The following is an 18215-nucleotide window of genomic DNA, read 5'->3' as shown; positions in this document are numbered from 1 at the left end:
ATTTACAATACAGCACAAGAAAATGAGGAAGAGAATCTGAGAGACAGGGCTCAGGCATGCTGTAGTTTTAAAAAGCTAAGAGATCTCACAGTCACCATTGAGAACCAAGGTCTTAGCTAGAGCCCAGTGGGCCTTGGGTTAAATCTGGGCTAAAGCTGTACTTTACCTTGTAGTGCCTGATGTTGGACAACAGTGGTTCACCGGCATTTGATTTTTATCCTATAGGCAAACATCTAAATTTAGGAGACTGCCTATATGTACACACAAAAATCTGTCTTCTCTGAAAAATTAAAAAATTGTGCATTATCGAGTCTTCATGGTGAATCGTTTGAAGCAGAGTTGTGGCTGTCTATGCAAAACACGTGTTTGTGCTTTTTAGTGTTGTAGTATTCACCAGTTCCTTGGAGAAGGGAATGGCAGCCTGCTCCGATATTCTTGCCTGGAGAAGCCCATGGACAGAGGAGCCTGGCGGGTTCCCAGCCATGGGGTCAGAAAGAGTTGGACATGACTAAGCAACCAACACATTCCCCAGTTTCTAATGTCTTCTTGACCCTGAGGCTTCATGCCAGTGTATTTGTCCTATTTTTATAATATAAATGGAGGAGTAATAAAATGGATTTCCCAAACCCCAAATTAATTTTATTTCAAATACAGGGATTTTTCTTTTATTATAAAATTGTATTGTTAAATCATATTTGTATAAAAATATCACCAGACACAGCCATATATTACAAAATTAAGAAAGCATTGGTTAGAGAAATGAAAATTCATGTCAAGCCAAAGACTGTTTATTCATGATAGCTAGAGACAGGAAATAAGATTCTTTGACAAATTCTGCATCTTCAGTAACAGAATCATTAACTTATCTTACTTCTACTAATAGAGGGGACTAATATTTGTCAGCAGCTTTCACATATTCAGTTCAGTTCAGTTCAGTTGCTCAGCCATGTCTGACTCTTTGCAACCCCATGGACTGCAGCATGCCAGGTCTCCCTGTCCATCACCAACTACTAGAGTTTACCCAAACTCGTGTCCATCGAGTTGGTGATGCCATCCAGCCATCTCATCCTCTGTCGTCCCCTTCTCCTCCTGCCCCCAATCCTTCCCAGCATCAGGGTCTTTTCCAGTGAGTCAACTCTTTGCATGAGGTGGCCAAAGTATTGGAGTTTCAGCTTTAGCATCTGTCCTTCCAATGAATATTCAGGAATGATTTCCTTTAGGATAGACTGGTTGGATCTCCTTGCAGTCTAAGGGACTCTCAAGAGTCTTTTCCAACACCACAGTTCAAAAGCATCAATTCTCTGCCTTTCAGCTTTCTTTATAGTCCAGCTCTCACATCCATACATGACCACTGGAAAAACCATAGCCTTGGCTAGACGGACCTTTGTTGGCAAAGTAATGTCTCTGCTTTTTAATATGCTCCCTAGGTTGGTCATAACTTTCCTTCCAAAGAGTAAGTGTCTTTTAATTTCATGGCTGTGGTTACCATCTGCAGTGATTTTGGAGCCCCAAAAAATAAAGTCAGCCACTGTTTCCCCATCTATTTGCCATGAAGTGATGGGACCAGATGCCATGATCTTCGTTTTCTAAATGTTGAGTTTTAAACCAACTTTTTCACTCTCCTCTTTCACTTTCATCAAGAGGCTCTTTAGTTCTTCTTCACTTTCTGCCATAAGGGTGGTGTCATCTGCATATCTGAGGTTATTGATATTTCTCCTGGAAATCTTGATTCCAGCTTGTGCTTCTTCCAGCCCAGCATTTCTCATGATGTACTCTGCATATAAGTTAAATAAGCAGGGTGACAATATACAGCCTTGAAGTTCTCCTTTCCCGATTTGGAACCAGTCTGTTGTTCCAGGTCCAGTTGTAACTGTTGCTTCCTGACCTGCATACAGATTTCTCAAGAGGCAGGTTAGGTGGTCTGGTATCCCATCTCTTTCAGAATTTTCCGCAGTTTATTGTGATCCACACAGTCAGAAGCTTTGGCATAGTCAATAAAGCAGAAATATATGTTTTTCTGGAACCCTCTTGGTTTTTTGATCATCTAACAGATGTTGGCAATTTGATCTCTGGTTCCTCTGTGTTTTCTAAAACCAGCTTGAACATCTGGCTGGCTTGGAGAATTTTGAGCATTACTTTACTAGTGTGTGAGATGAGTGCAATTGTGCAGTAGTTTGAGCATTCTTCGGCATTACCTTTCTTTGGGATTGGAATGAAAACGGACCTTTTCCAGTCCTGTGGCCACTGCTGAGTTTTCCAAATTTGCTGGCATATTGAGTACAGCACTTTCACAGCATCATCTTTTAGGATATGAAATAGCTCAACTGGGATTCTATCACCTCCACTAGCTTTGTTCATAGTGATGCTTCCTAAGGCCCATTACGAAGCAACAAATTCATTTTTCTTTTTTTTTTTTTTATCCCAACTTACACAAATTTGTAATAAATAAGATCTCCCCAAATTTCTTGCACATAATCCTTGATTTCTATGGATCTGGTACCATCTTCTATTGGTGTTCATTCCTGTTTTTCTCTGATTTTAAGAGGTGAGAGCAGTGGTGGGCAGGCAATGTATTTATAGGGATGTGGGGTCAACTTATTATTTGTTTTTTTGACTCTCATTTAGGGAGCTAGAATGGAGGCACCTTTATTTTGGGGAAACTCTCATGGTGGAACCAAATATCAGTTTTCAAATTGTCAGCTATTAAGTTCAAAAATTGGTCCAAGTGTAGGACAGAACAACTTTGGAAGAGCATATGATTAGGGAGCCATTTTCCTTTCACTTCTCTCTCAGGCCCCACCATGGAGACTAGAAAATGCTTTTCCAAGAAAGAGGAATGAGAGAGGGGGAGGGAAGAGTTATTGAGGGTAAGCGTCTCTCTGAAAGGGGCCCTACTTCGTGCTGGATCCCTCGTGGCTGTGTGGGGGTCTCAGTGGCAGAGGGGGCTTTGCAGGCACACTAACTGTCGCACTGTCCATCCACCCTTGGGAGAATTGCTGTTTCTGCCTTGTGTTCACAAAAAGAGTTTGGAAATTTGCTGAGGGAGTCTGGAGCCTTGGAGTCTCCTACCAAGGAGGTCTTGCAAGCTTGGGTCCAGATGAAGCCAATGCAAGGACAGAGGAACATCCATGGAAGGGACTCCCCACCTCCTTTCCCCTCCTGTCCCCCTCCAAGTCTCTGTTTAATCTCCAAGCAACATATATGTCACCTCAGGGAGTGTAGAAATCCTAAGGAAATCTTAGAATCATAGTATTTAAGCCTAGTATGACTGAGAAAACACTAAAGTATCATTGGTTTAGGGAGCAGCATCAACTCAGTGAGAGAGATAAACATGAACAAGATTTTCCCTTCAATCAGAGTGTTTAACCCTCTGCTTTTGAATCTTCTCTCATCCTGTTGTTGAACCCAAGTTCATGTGTCCGAGGCACTGTGAGGCCAAACTGAAATAGAGTTTGGAGCAGAGAAAGATACATCAGTAGTATCCCTTGCTGCTGCTACTGCTGCTAAGTCGCTTTAGTGGTGTCCGACTCTGTGCGACCCCATTGACAGCCTCCTACTAGGCTCCTCTGTCCCTGGGATTCTCTAGGCAAGAACACTGGAGTGGGTTGCCATTTCCTTCTCCAGTGCATGAAAGTGAAAAGTGAAAGTGAGTTGCTCAGTTGTGTCCGACTCTTAGCGACCTCATGGACTGCAGCCTACCAGGCTCCTCCATCCATGGGATTTTCCAGGCAAGAGTACTGGAGTGGGGTGCCATTGCCTTCTCCGAAGTCGTGTCCAATTCTTTTGCAACCCTATGACTGTAGCCTGCCAGGGTCCCCTGTCCATAGGATTCTCTAGGTAAGAATAGTTGCCAAGCCCTCCTCCGGGGGATCTTCCTGACCCAGGGATCAGACATGGGTCTCCTGCATTGCAGGCAGATTCATTATCATCTGATCCACCAGGGAAGACCTCCACTACTTTTATTAGTAGAGGAGGTGTAACTCAGAAGGTGGAGACCTAGAGTTATCTCAGATCCATCTAGTTGGCTTTGACGCAAGGGTTTTAAAGGCAGAAAGGTAAAGAAGGAGACTTCTCTGTGATTTCACCTTCTTGATAAGGCCTCAGCTGCAGACTTCCTGGCGCCGTCTAGTGATTCGAGGTGTCTTTGGTGATTGCGACTGATCTATGCATGCCTGCAAAGCCGACTAGTAAATCATGGTCTTGTCATGTAGCGACTTCTTTCCAGGAGAGAGCAGAAGTCATGGCTGAGGCATTTTATTATTTACTTAGAGCTTCTGCGATGATTCAGAAGCTTCAGTTCTTAATTGATCTTCCTGGTGCCATCAATTTCAAGTCCTCTTGGGGCAGCCAGTTAAAGCCACAGCAGTCTCTGCAGTGTGCGGTCATAAATCAAGACATTAGTTTAAGTTAACTTTGTTGGGCTTGCTTTCCTTTGTTTCTGCTTTCCCTCACTTCCCTAGCTGGAACTGCTTATATCTGCTTTTTGGAACTCAAAGAAAGGTCTAGGAGTCTAAAACTATTGCCTACAAACAAGAAACAGGGGACATGGAGAGGTTTTCCTACCCGGGAGGACCCCATAGGGTCCTGCTCAGTTTCAGTCCCATAGTAATATCTTAGGCAGGCTGAATCTTTTCTAGTCTTCTTTGACTCAATCCAATTTTGTTTCATACTGGTTTGAATCTTATCTTCTCTGCTTTTCCTCAAGCACAGCTTGAGCTGAGACCCCATCTGCTTGGGTTGAATGGGAATGGGGACATCCGTTTCTCTTTCCTCTTCCTCCAGGGTCCTGGCATGGGAGAAAGGGGACTGGGGATGTCTCAGTATTCTCCTGGTGGCATGGTAAGTGTGCTCCCTAAGGATGTTGCTGCTCCTCCGACACCATCTGGCCATGATGCCTCTGGGAGCAGGCATACCCGTTCCGGCTGTCTCCTGAGGACCCTGAATGAGTGCCTCAGAGGGCTCTGCGGCAACTCCCCAGTGTGCTGCCTGTGACTCACATCACCCACCTCTCCCTCCCTCCCCTCTGCTTTTTTTTTTTTTTAAACTTTATTTATTTAACTGGAGGAAAATTGCTTTACAATATTGTGATGGTTTTGGCCATACATTAACATGAATTTGTCATAGGTATGCCCGGAGAAGGCGATGGCACCCCACTCCAGTACTCTTGCCTGGAAAATCCCATGGATGGAGGAGCCTGGTAGGCTGCAGTCCATGGGGTCGCGAAGTCGGACACGATTGAGCAACTTCACTTTCACTTTTCACTTTCATGCACTGGAGAAGGAAATGGCAACCCACTCCAGTGTTCTTGCCTGGAGAATCCCAGGGACGGGGGACCCTGGTGGGCTGCTGTCTATGGGGTTGCACAGGTCGGACACGACTGAAGTGACTTAGCAGTAGCAGTTATCATGGGTATGCCACGTGTCCCCTCCCCTTTAATCCCGCCTCCCACCTCCCTTCCCACCCCATCCCTCTAGGTTGTTTCAGAGCATTGGCTTTGGCATGGAAGCATATACATAACCACATGTAAAATAGATAGCCAGTGGGAAGCTGATGTATGATCCCAGGAACCTTCATTTTTTTTTTTTTTTTTTTAAAGCATAGACCTAGGTGGAGAGTTGCTCTTGTGTTCGTGGCTGGCTACAGTAGGGCTGGTGTTTTCACCTTTTGGTCAACTTTTCAGGTAAGCATGTAATCTTAATTCTTGGCACTTCTTTAATTGGGTCTTCTCAGTCCTGCCTGCATAGCAGAATTGCCTGAGTTGCCTGAAGGGCTTATAAAAAAATCCACAGCCAGGTCGTATCCTCAGAAATTCTTAGCAATTGCTCTGGGGAAGACCTGAGCATTGGCATCTCCAAAGCTCCCCATGGCAAGTCTAACATGGAGCAGGGGAAGGTTGAGAACCACTGCAGCTAAGGGGTGGGCTTCTCAGGTGGCTCAGCTGTAGAGAGTCCTCCTGCCAATGCAGGAGATGCAGGTTCAATCGCTGGGATGGGAAAATCCCCTGGAGAAGAAAATGGCCACCCACTGCAGGATTCTTGCCTGGGAGATCCATGGACAGAGAAGCCCAGTGGGCTGCAGTCTGTGGAATCACAAAGAGTCAAACATGACTTAGCGACTCAACAACAATAACCACCACAACAGGTAAGGGGTACTTTCCTGTGCTGTTTATAGTATGGGCTCTAGGGTCTATTCCGGGACAACAGGAACTTGGCCTCTCAACATCTTTGTGGAATTGACCAAATGACTTCCTGGGGGAGAATAAGAGGGCCAGATCTTCATCAGGTAGAGGGACACCAGATCTAGCGGATGAATTATAAAAATTATAGTATTTTTAAAAACTGAGTTTTGCTCTTGTGAAAATCACTTCTACTGTATAACGTTAGAAAAGCAAAAATATTTCTCATGTCTATGAAAAGGAAGAAAAAGAAGATAAACCTAGAGGGTCAAATGTTCTTCGTAAACTTAAAATCATTCCGATATGCTTACTTGGCAAAGGATATGTGGACAAAAAAATGTTACCTGCCATTTCAGCCAACAACGGATTATGCCACTATTAAGCCACCAGCCACGGTAGCCACCCCTGAAGGTGTGCCCTGAGGGGAAATTCCATATGGAGGAAAAAAAGATATGGCCTAGACAGTTAAGTGAAGGTCGCTCAGTCAGTGTCCGACTCTTTGTGACCCCATGGACTGTACAGTCCATGGAATTCTCCAAGCCAGAAAACTGGAGTGGGTAGCCTTTCCCTTCTCCAGGGGATCTTCCGAACTCAGGGATCAAACCCAGGTCTCCTGCATTGCAGGCGGATTCTTTACCAGCTGAGCCACAGGGAAGCCCAAGAATAATGGATTGGGTAGCCTATCCCTTCTCCAGGGGATCTTCCCCACCCAGGAATTGAGCCAGGGTCTCCTGCATTGCAGGCAGATTCTTTACCAACTGAGCTATGAGGGAAGCCTCATAGCTAGATAGGTAAGGTGCATATCAAAGGAATAATTTCAATGAGCCCAGACTTGAAAAGCATCTTCCCATATATAGAAAAGCACTAAAATCATTGACTTGTGATGTCAATTTTATATGTGTGTATGATTAGCAATAATCTTTTGATGTTCAGCTACATATTTCTTCCCCCCTACAAAAACTCCTATATATCCTGGCTCTTCCCTTACCTCTTTGGAACAGTTCCTTAGAGCTATCTGAGAGGCTGCCTCCCAGGCTATAGTCAGTCTTTCATTAATGTCCCTGAATAAAATATAACCTGTAATGTTTAGGTTGTGCATCCTTTTTTTTTTTTTCACTGACAGCTGTAATGAAAGAAAACAGCCTAGATGTCCCATGATATGAACCACTTGTAAGAACAAAGACCAGGGATGTGGGAGAGATGTGATCAAAACAGAATGGGCTTCTGAGAGAACTGAAATGTCAACAAGGCTTGTTCTGGTTGTTCATAAAATAAGCAGTTACGTATCTAAGTGAAAAATCTGCTTGAGACATCACATTCTTCACAGACAGTAAGTTATAAAAGAGTGTCTTTTGAATATAGCGGAAACTGAGTCCTGAAAAGACAGAAGCACGTGCAGATGTAAGTGTACCTGGAAATACTGTTGCTCAAGGTCCTGAAAATGTGGCTAGGAAATGAAAAGATAAATTGTGTGAAAAGTTTTAAATGTTGTGACATTTGCTATTGCAGCCAAGAGTAGATATTTAGTAGTACTAAGATGTAATAATTAGCTTCGTTTATTCACTGTGGGTTTGAGAATTTTTATGATTGAAAATATTTTGGACAGTGTGTCCACGACAGGCACACCACAGGGAAGCAATTAAGAATTCATTTTTGTAATAGAGGAAACTTTCAAACAATTTAATGTTGGTGATGTTTCTGGGATAGAAGATGATGCTAATGTTGGACTTGCCCTTAAAGGTAAGTTTCATGTTGCAAGTTATCTAAGGACACCGTCATTATACCTACTCATTTGCATTATTCAGCAGGAATTGCTCTCTGCTAGAAGTTAAAAATGGAACACGTCACAGATACAGAGCTCAGCACCTGTAAGCTGGATAACCTCCTAGGCCTTGGACCGGCAAGCTCTGTTTGATGAGTTGGACATGTAGCATGGCAGTCTCCTCCCTGCAGGTAGATGGAGAGGCTACGTCATAGCTGAAGCTGAGGAGAAATGGTGAACTGTTGACACAAACTCACATCATCTGAGGAAAAAAAAATCTTTGCCTATGTTAAACAGCAAAGGTTGTTACCACATAACTGGCCTTTTGGGTTAACAAATGCTTTGAATATTTCCCTGCAAAGCCATCCACAGTAGTTATAAAACATGGAGACAGTCATCTGGCATAGTGTTATCTGGTCCTCTTTTCTGTGCTAGAATTAGTTGGTGGAACTATAATTGATGGCCTGAATTCGATGATGGATACACTGACCATTGACGTGGCTTATTGATCTCAAATTCTGAAGACAGTCTCCCACTGTTCTGTGCCTTTTTGTCAGCCCTTACCTATGGATCACCATGGAAGGTGATCCATGGTGTCATACAGGATGGAAAATGTAATATAGTGACACCAGAAAGTCAGACTCTTGCAAACATCTTAGCAATTGTGCAAAGATTTTTTTTTGGGAAACTCTTTGAAAATGCCTATGGTTTTCAATAGCTCCTTTCCAATATTAAACATCCCTTCTTGTCTAGAATATCTGTCAAGGTTGAATTCTGTGTTCACATCAGACTTGAAATAAGATTTACAGTGACATATTGGTGCCAAAGAAAAAACTGCAGATTTCTGGTTCCAAAATAAAAGTCAATGAATTGTGAAAGAAAATATTAGAAGTAGAATATTCCTATTTTTATTTTATTTTTTTTTCCAATTTTGAATTTGAGATACAGTTGTTAATATCATACACACATATATTATATGGCTTGTTTGCAGTCATAGTTCAGAAAAATAGTTTGGTCATTTCCTGGCAGTTGGCTTTTCTTACCAGCAACATAGACCTTTATGTTCTTGGCTTTTGTAGACTGCAGTTTTCAATGATTTTTTCAACTTATGTCCTTGTGTGGGCAATGAATTTTTTAGTGGCTCTAAAGCTTACCTAACATTTTTCACCATAAGATGGAGCCTATGAATCCTTTTTGGAAAATCAAGCAATTACTTAATTCTTCCACTAGTGGGAGGACATGCTCTTTCTTTCTAAGTAGGCCTCAGGAAGGTATTAAAAACCTTTTCTATTATATTTTAGGTGGTTGACTAAGAGTTTTACCTACTCACTTTTAGGGGCAGTTTCTGAACCTTTTTATTCATGGTCAGAAATAAAGCTTTTTTGAGAAAATTCATATCTATCTCTTAAAAATGTATCTTTTAATTAGCATGTTGGCTAATATTTATTTTTGAAAGACATATTGCAAATAAAAACTACATTCCTTGATTAGACCAACTTTCGATGATGACAGAGTCTGTTTCTAAAGAACCCCAAACATCAGAATACTGGAAAAGCAGTACACACTGTGTCTGGCCGGACAGCTGGTAGAGCACATTGAGCTCTTCATTCCGAGATGAGTGGACGTCCTTAGGGCAGGAAGACGTTGCTGAGTATTAAGTGATGCATCTTGGATAGTCCCTTTTCACCTGCCTTTGGATTTCTACTCAAGTTCTCTGCAGGCTCTCTCTGTCCCAATGGGTAGTTACTTGTCTACTTATGTTCTCATCCAGTCCAGGAAGTGGTAATGCAATCTAATTTAGACCCATTACTCAAATCTCTTTTGCCTTAAATTAAATGACTCCTTGCACTTAGGAAGTGTAGTGGCCATTATTTTTCTTAAAAAAAAAAAAAAGGAGTCTCGTTTATTTATTCATTCAACAGATGTTGATTAATTGCAGACTATATCACAGGCATTGGATATAAACAGTAAGTGAGACAAACTTGTGAAACTTAGTTTAGTTTATGTGTGTGTGTGTATGTGTAGGAAATATGTGGGAAGAGGCATGAGGGTATTTGAGCAGAGCAAATTATATAATTTTTCAGGTGATGATAAAGTGCCATAAAGAAAATAAAGCATTGATTTTCAACAAAGTTTCCAAAACTGTTTAAAGCTGGGGAGAATAGTCTTAAAAAATGATGGAGCAAATGAATATCCTCGTGCAAAAGAATGAAGTTAGACTTCTGTCTCATACCATGCACAAAAAGTAACTCAAAATGGGTCAAAGACTTAAATGTAAGAGCTAAAATGATTGAACTTTTAGAGGAAATATGTAAGTGTAAATTTCTGTGACTTGGATTACACAAAGTTTTCCTACATATGATATGTAAAGTATAAGAAATAAAAGAAGCATTTCAGATATTGAACTGTAAAAATTTAAAGGTTTGTGCTTCACAAGGCACAATTAAAGTGAAAAGACAACTCACATAATGAGAGGAAATATTTGCAAATCACATATAAGAGTCTAGTGTCTAGAATATTCAAAGAACTCTTACAACTCAGCAATAAAAAGAATGCTCAATTATAACACAGGCAAAGGATTTGAAGATACTTTTTCTAAAGAAAATATACAAATAGCCAGTAAGTACATGAAAAAAAGCATGCAGCCCCATTAGTCATCAGGGACATGCAAATCAAAACCACAAGAAGCTACCGTTTCACACCCACTAGGATGGCAAAAATACAAGAAAATCCCAAGTGTTGGCAGGGGTGTGGAAAAATTGGAATCCTCGTATTTTGCTGGTGTGAATTTAAAATGGTGCAGCTACTTTGGAAAACAGTGCAGCAGTTCCTCAAAAGGTTAAACACAACACTACCATGTGATTCAGAAATTATATTCCTAGGTAGGATAAAACAACTGAGAACATGTCCACACATATGTGGACAAAAACATGAATGTTCATAGCAGCATTTGTATGATTGTCAAGACGAGAAAATGACCTGATGTCTGATGAATTAAAAAAAATAAATGGTATATCCTTTCAATAAAATATTCAGCCATGAAAAAGGAATGAAGATACAGATATATCCCTGGATACACTTTGAAAACATTATGCTAAGTAAAAGAAGCCAGGCACAAAAGGCCACATATTGCCTGATTCCATCCATATTAAATGCCCCAAATAGGCCAATTCACAGAGATAGAAAGTATATTGGTGATTGATTGTGACTAGGGAGGGAAAATGTGGAATAACTGCTAAAGAAATGGGGTTTCCTACTGGGGTGTTGAAAATGTTCCAGAATTAGAGAGCAGTGATGGTTGCACAAATCTTGTAAATATACTAAAACCTGCTGACTTATACACTTAAGAGAGGGAATTTTATGTCATGGGGTTAAATCTCAATTTGAAAAAGAAAGAAAAAGGGCAAGAGGGTGAAAAGTGGGCAAATGGTGGTAGTGGGTACTTTGATTTTTATTTATTTATTTGGCTGTATTGGGTCTTAGTGGAGGCAAGTGGGATCTTTAGCCGGTCCACATGGGATCTAGTTCCCCGAATAGGCCAGGGATTGAACCTGGGCCACCTGCATTGGGAGCATGAAGTCTTAGCCACTGGACTACCAGGGAAGTCCCATAGTGGGTTATTTTAAACACTGATCAGGGACGTTTTGATGGGAAGGTCGTGCCCAAACAGAATATTTCTTGAATTCATGAATGACTAAATGAAGCACACAAACCCTGCTGTATTCCCTATTCTCTCTTTTGTCTCAGTTCCATTCAGTTGCTCGGTTGTGTCCGACTGTTTGTGACCCCATGGAATGCAGCACACCAGGTCCATCACCAACTCCTGGAGCTTGCTCAAACTCATGTCCATCAAGTCGGTGATGCCATCCAACCATCTCATCCTCTGTTGTCCCCTTCTCCTACTGCCTTCAGTCTTTCCCAGCATCAGGGATTCAAATGAGTCAGTTCTTCCCATCAGGTGGCCAAAGTACTGGAACTTCATTTTCAGCATCAGTCCTTCCAGTGAATATTCAGGGTTGATTTCCTTTAGGATTGACTGGTTTGATCTCCTTGCTTCTTTTGTTTATATATGTCCTTTCTCATATACACAATGTTAGAGTGTCTCTCTACCCATTCCAAGTCTACAGATTTGTGTGAAAGACATATTCAGGAAATGAAAATCATTATCTCATGGAAATGCTTGCTTACAATACTTCCCTGCAGAATTAGTTAGCAGGAATGTCTCTAAGCTCTAACAATGCCTTAATTGTCTTAAGGAAGAAGTGTAACAGGATGTTAAACAAGGCTTTAGAGTGTTTTCTAAACCATTCAAGTGGAATACAATTGGTGATAAGTGGCCATGTAATCTAGAGAGAATTCTGAATTCATCTCTGTTGGAGGATGGAGAGAATGAAACGCGCCCGCTGAACTGAGAAGTTATCTTGAGACGGATACCATGTAAATAGGCAGCTCCATATCATCAATGGATCAGTTTTTAACAGGTGAGCTTGGTAGACAATGATCAGAAGGATTTGAAGCTGCACTGTACAAACCCGAGGGACTGTTGGGGCAGTTTTATAGTTAACATATCAAATAGTATGGGAGGGCTTTGCTGGTGGCTCAGTGGTAAAGAGCTCACCTGACAGTGCAGGAGGCCCAGGTTTGGTCCCCGATCCAGGAAGTTCCCACATTCTGCAGAGCTACTAGGCCCGTGAACCACAACTACTGAGCCTGTGCTCCAGCGCCCACGTGCTGCAACTACTGAAGCCGAAGTGCCCCAGGGTCCATGCTCTGCAAGAAGAGAAGTCACCGCAGCTGAGAGGCTCATGTGCTGCACCTGGAGAGCGGACCCCACTCCCCACAACTAGAAAAAAGCCCATGCAGCAACAAAGACCCAGCATAACCAAATATAAAATCACTTTCAAAAGGGTTATGGGAATATGTGCCTGGAAGGAAACAGCATGTGTATTCCTAAGCCAAAATTTATGAATGGGTGCTTCCCTTGTGGCTCAGTTGGTAAAGAATCCTCCTGAAATGTGCGAGACCTGGGTTCGATTCCTGGGTTAGAAAGATCCTCTGGAGAAGGAAATGGCAACCCACTCCAGTATTCTTGCCTGGAGAATTCTGTGGACAGAGGAGCCTGGTGGGCTACAGTCCACGTGGTCACAGAGTCGGACCTGACTGAATAACTAACTTTCTTTCTTTCTTAACTTTGGGAGTTGAGAACACATCAGTGAAGTTCTTCATCATTGTCTAGGGACTAACAGAGCATTGAGGCCATTTGGTACTAATGATTATTAAAAAATGTTTATTAACTACAAAGCCCTCGATGACAGAGAAGTGATTTACTCCACAGTCCTAGGTAGGATCAGTGTAAGGACTAGAGGAACTGTATGGGCCCAAGATGGCATCAGTTATGACAAGAACTGTACAATCCCCTACCTCCAGGCTACAAAAAAGAGGATCCTTCAGTAGGGGCTGCCTGAATTGGAAATGTTTGGTGAACCAAGAAGGGTAATGCCTGAACCTCAGGCACAGGCAGTAGAAGTGAATCTCAAGTGGTTCTGAAAGGACCCTCTTGCATGGGGGCTGTCTGCTGGACAGAAGAGAGATTTCTAAGTAGCCAGAAAGTCCATTGCTTACTCTAGATCAGGACTTCCCAGCCTTGACACTACTGACTATTTGGGACTGATACTTGTTGTAGGACCCTGTCCTGTGCTTGGTAGAATGGTCAGCTGCATCTCTGGCCTCCATCCACTAGAAACCACTGCAACCCCTACCCCCCGGTTATGTTAATTTAAAATGTCTCCAGACAATATCAAATACTTAACCCCAGATATGTAGATGACATTACCCTCATGATAGAAAGTGAAGAGGAATTAAAGGGCTTCTTGGCGAAGGTGAAAAACGAGAGTGAAAAGCTGGCTTCAAACTCAACATTCAAAATATGAAGATCATGGCATCTGGTCTCATCGCTTCATGGGTAAATAGATGGGGAACAATAGAAACTACGTGATATTCCATCATCACGTCTCCTCTGACTCTGACCCTTCTACCAACCTGTTATAAAGCCAACGTGCATAAGCCAGGCCAGTCCTTCTCAAGTGAAGATGCTAAACCTCATCACGTCCACAAAGGCCTTTTATCAGTGGAAGGTAATGTACTCACAGGTTTCACAGGATAGAATGTAGCTATAGTTGGAGAAGGCATTATTCTGCCAGTGACAGACTATTTTCTTGGGCTCCAAAATCACTGTGGATGGTGACTGCAACCATGATATTAAAAGACAATTGCTCCTTGGAAGAAAAGCAATGACAAACCTAGACAGCGTATTAAAAAGCAGAGACATTGCTTTGCTGACAGAGGTCCTTTTGCTAGTCAGTTATGGTTTCACCAGTAGTCATGTACAGATGTGAGAGCTGGACAATTAAAAAGGCTGAGTGCCAAAGAATTGATGCCTTTGAACTGTGGTATTGGAGAAGACTGTTGAGAGTCCCTTGGATTGCAAGGAGATCAAACCAGTCAATCCTAAAGGAAATCAACCCTGAATATTCATTGGAAGGACTGATGCTGAAGCTTCAATACTTTGGCCACCTGATGTGAAGAGCTGACTCATTGGAAAAGACCCTAATACTGGGAAAGATTGAAGGCAGGAAGAGAAGGGGATGACAGAGGATGAGATGGTTGGATGGCATCACTGACTCAATGGACATGAGTTTGAGCAAACCCTGGGAGATAGTGAAGGACAGGGAGGGCTGACATGCTATAGTCTATGGGGTCGTAAAGAGTCGGACATGTCTGAGCAACTGAATGACAACTTGGGGGTGGGTGGGCAAAAACTGTCCCTGGTTGAGAACGACTGCTTTCAAGAAAGGTACATGTTGGGCTGCACCCTGCAGGCCTGCAAAGCCTGGTGTCTGCCTGCTGCAAGACTGAAGAAAGACCCCAGAGGCAGCAACAGAGAGATCAATGGTTTAATGGACAGTGGATCTCACATGCCTCAACTTCCCTGGTGGTTCAGACAGTGAAGAATCCATCTGCAATGCAGGAAACCTGGGTTTGATCCTTAGGTTGGGAAGATCCCCTAGAGGAGGGCATCGCAACCCACTCCAGTATTCTTGCCTAGAGAATCCCCATGGACAGAGGAGCCTGGCGAGCTACAGTCCATGGGGTCACAAAGAATCAGACAGGACTGGGCGACTAAGCACACGTACACATGTCTGAAGCAAATACTGGAGCCACACCCCACTGTGTGCGGTGGCCTGCAGGTGGACAGGGAGGCTGTCTTCAGATACTGCAGGGTGGGGAGGTGGGGTGAGGCAGTAGAAGGAATGGGGGTGGGAGGATGGTGGTGGAGGGAGAGAAATTGCCAATTATGGGGAAATCAAAGTCAGGTTGACTCACTTGTTACCAGGGAAATCAGCAGAGGGGCACACCCTTCACAGCCCGTTTGATAAGAACAATCACTAGCTGAGGCCTGGGGCAAGTATGTAGGAAGGTCAGTCATGCGATTCGGGTGTAGGAGAAACAGGTACTGGTTGAGCAGGGGATGTACACAGCACAAGAGAACAGTTACGCTGAGTGGCTTGGCTATTTGCTAGTGCTAAGTCACTTCAGTCATGTCCTACTCTGTGACCTTATGGACTATAGCCTGTCAGGATTCTCTCTCCATGGGGTTTTCCAGGCTTTCCATGGAGTGGGTTGCCATTTTCTTCTCCATGATTATATAGTACATGCCAAGAACCCCACTGTGGAAGTCTGGGAGTTTCCCCGTGAGTCAACACATTAGTTTCTTATTGCTGCTATAATAAATTACCCAAAACTTGTGCTTTAAAACAGCACCCATTCATGATCTCATAGTTCCAGAGGTCAGATGTCCAATATGGATCTCACTGGGCTAAGATAAAAGTTTAAGCAGGTCTGTGTTCCTTTGGGGAGCTCGAGAGAATTTCTGTCCTTGAACTTTCCAACTTTTTAAGGCCGCTCTCCTTCCTTAGCTTGCAGCTCCCAGTTGGCAAGGATGTCACCTGACCTCTGCTTCCATTGTTGGAGCCATGCGTTCTGGGAAACAAACTCACTCAGAAGGACAATGCAGATAGTGGAGTGCAGTTTATTACACCGGTAGGCCCAAGGCAGAGTCTCCTCTTAGCCAAGGACCCCAACCAGTTTTTGTGAAAACCTTATACACCCTAAGTGTACGTGCCCAAACTCACCTCCCCAAATTCCCTGAAACTAGTCTAGAGGAAAACAACAGAATGGGAAAGACTAGCAATCTCTTCAAGAAAATTAGAGATACCAAGGGAATATTTCATGCAAAGATGGGCACAGTAAAGGACAGAAATGGTGTGGACCTAACAGAAGCAGAAGATATTAAGAAGAGGTGGCAAGAATACACAGAAGAACTGTACAAAAAAGATCTTCATGACCGAGATAATCATGAAGATGTGATCACTCACCTAGAGCCAGACATCCTGGAATGTGAAGTCAAGTGGGCCTTAGAAAGCATCACTACAAACAAAGCTAGAGGAGGTGATGGAATTTCAGTGGAGCTATTTCAAATCCTGAAAGATGATGCTGTGAAAATGCTACACTCAATATGCCAGCCAATTTGGATAACTCAGCAGTGGCCACAGGACTGGAAAAGGTCCGTTTTCATTCCAATCTCAAAGAAAGGCAATGCCAAAGAATGCTCAAACTACCGCACAATTGCACTCATCTCACATGCTAGTAAAGTAATGCTCAAAATTCTCCAAGCCAGGCTTCAGCAATATGTGAGCTGTGAACTTCCAGATGTTCAAGCTGGTTTTAGAAAAGGCAGAGGAACCAGAGATCAAATTGCCAGCATCCTCTGGATCATGGAAAAAACAAGAGAGTTCCAGAAAAACATCTATGTCTGCTTTATTGACTATGCCAAAGCCTTTGACTGTGTGGATCACAAGAAACTATGGAAAATTCTAAAAGAGATGGGAATAACAGACCACCTGACCTGCCTCTTGAGAAACATGTATGCAGGTCAGGAAGCAACAGTTACAACTGGACATGGAACAACAGACTGGTTTCAAATAGGAAAAGGAGTACGTCAAGGCTGTATATTGTCACCCTGCTTATTTAACTTCTATGCAGAGTACATCATGAGAAACGCTGGACTGGAAGAAACACAATCTGGAATCAAGATTGCCGGGAGAAATATCAATCACCTCAGATATGCAGATGACACCACCCTTATGGCAGAAAGTGAAGAGGAACTAAAAAGCCTCTTGATGAAAGTGAAAGTAGAGAGTGCAAAAGTTGGCTTAAAGCTCAACATTCAGAAAATGAAGATCATGGCATCTGGTCCCATCACTTCATGGGAAATATATGGGGAAACAATGGAAACAGACTTTATTTTTTTGGGCTCCAAAATCACTGCAGATGGTGACTGCAGCCATGAAATTAAAAGACACTTACTCCTTGGAAGAAAAGTTATGACCAACCTAGATAGCATATTCAAAAACAGAGACATTACTTTGCTGACTAAGGTCCGTCTAGTCAAGGCTATGGTTTTTCCCGTGGTCATGTATGGATGTGAGCTGGACTGTGAAGAAAGCTGAGTGCCGAAGAATTGATGCTTTTGAACTGTGGTGTTGGAGAAGACTCTTGAGAGTCCCTTGGACTGCAAGGAGATCCAACCAGTCCATTCTGAAGGAGATCAGTCCTGGGTGTTCTTTGGAAGGAATGATGCTGAAGCTGAAACTCCAGTTCTTTGGCCACCTCATGGGAAGGGTTGACTCATTGGAAAAAACTCTAATGCTGGGAGGGATTAGGGGCAGGAGCAAAAGGGGACGACAGAGGATGAGATGGCTGGATGGCACCACCGACTCGATGGATGTGAGTTTGTGTGAACTCTGGGAGTTGGTGATGAACAGGGAGGCCTGGTGTGCTGCAATTCATGGGGTTGCAAAGAGTCGGACATGACTGAGCGACTGGACTGAACTGAGTCTGAACAAAGGAAAAAGAAAGATACAATCAAAGTTAACCTGTGATTCATATGCCTTAAGCCTAGGTAGTTAACAGGGGACAGTTATTAATAGGCCTGTGGTCCTACCCCAATAAGCATAATAAAATGCATGATTCTATTTGGTTACCTGGTTACACAGGTGTCTTGAGAGTCTAGGTACGAGCCCTGGGGCTCTTTCATTTGGGGGGTCTGGTTTTCCAGTTGGTATGTCTTTTCCATAGATACTGGGCATGTACCTCAAAGTCCACAGTCTGGCCCAAGATGGAGTCCTGCTTTCAAGGCAGAGCCTGTTCTGTCTGTTT

This window comes from Ovis aries, chromosome 4, assembly GCF_016772045.2.
Source record: "Ovis aries strain OAR_USU_Benz2616 breed Rambouillet chromosome 4, ARS-UI_Ramb_v3.0, whole genome shotgun sequence".
In the NCBI taxonomy this organism is placed as follows: Eukaryota; Metazoa; Chordata; class Mammalia; order Artiodactyla; family Bovidae; genus Ovis; species Ovis aries.
This window is presented reverse-complemented; position numbering follows the sequence as displayed.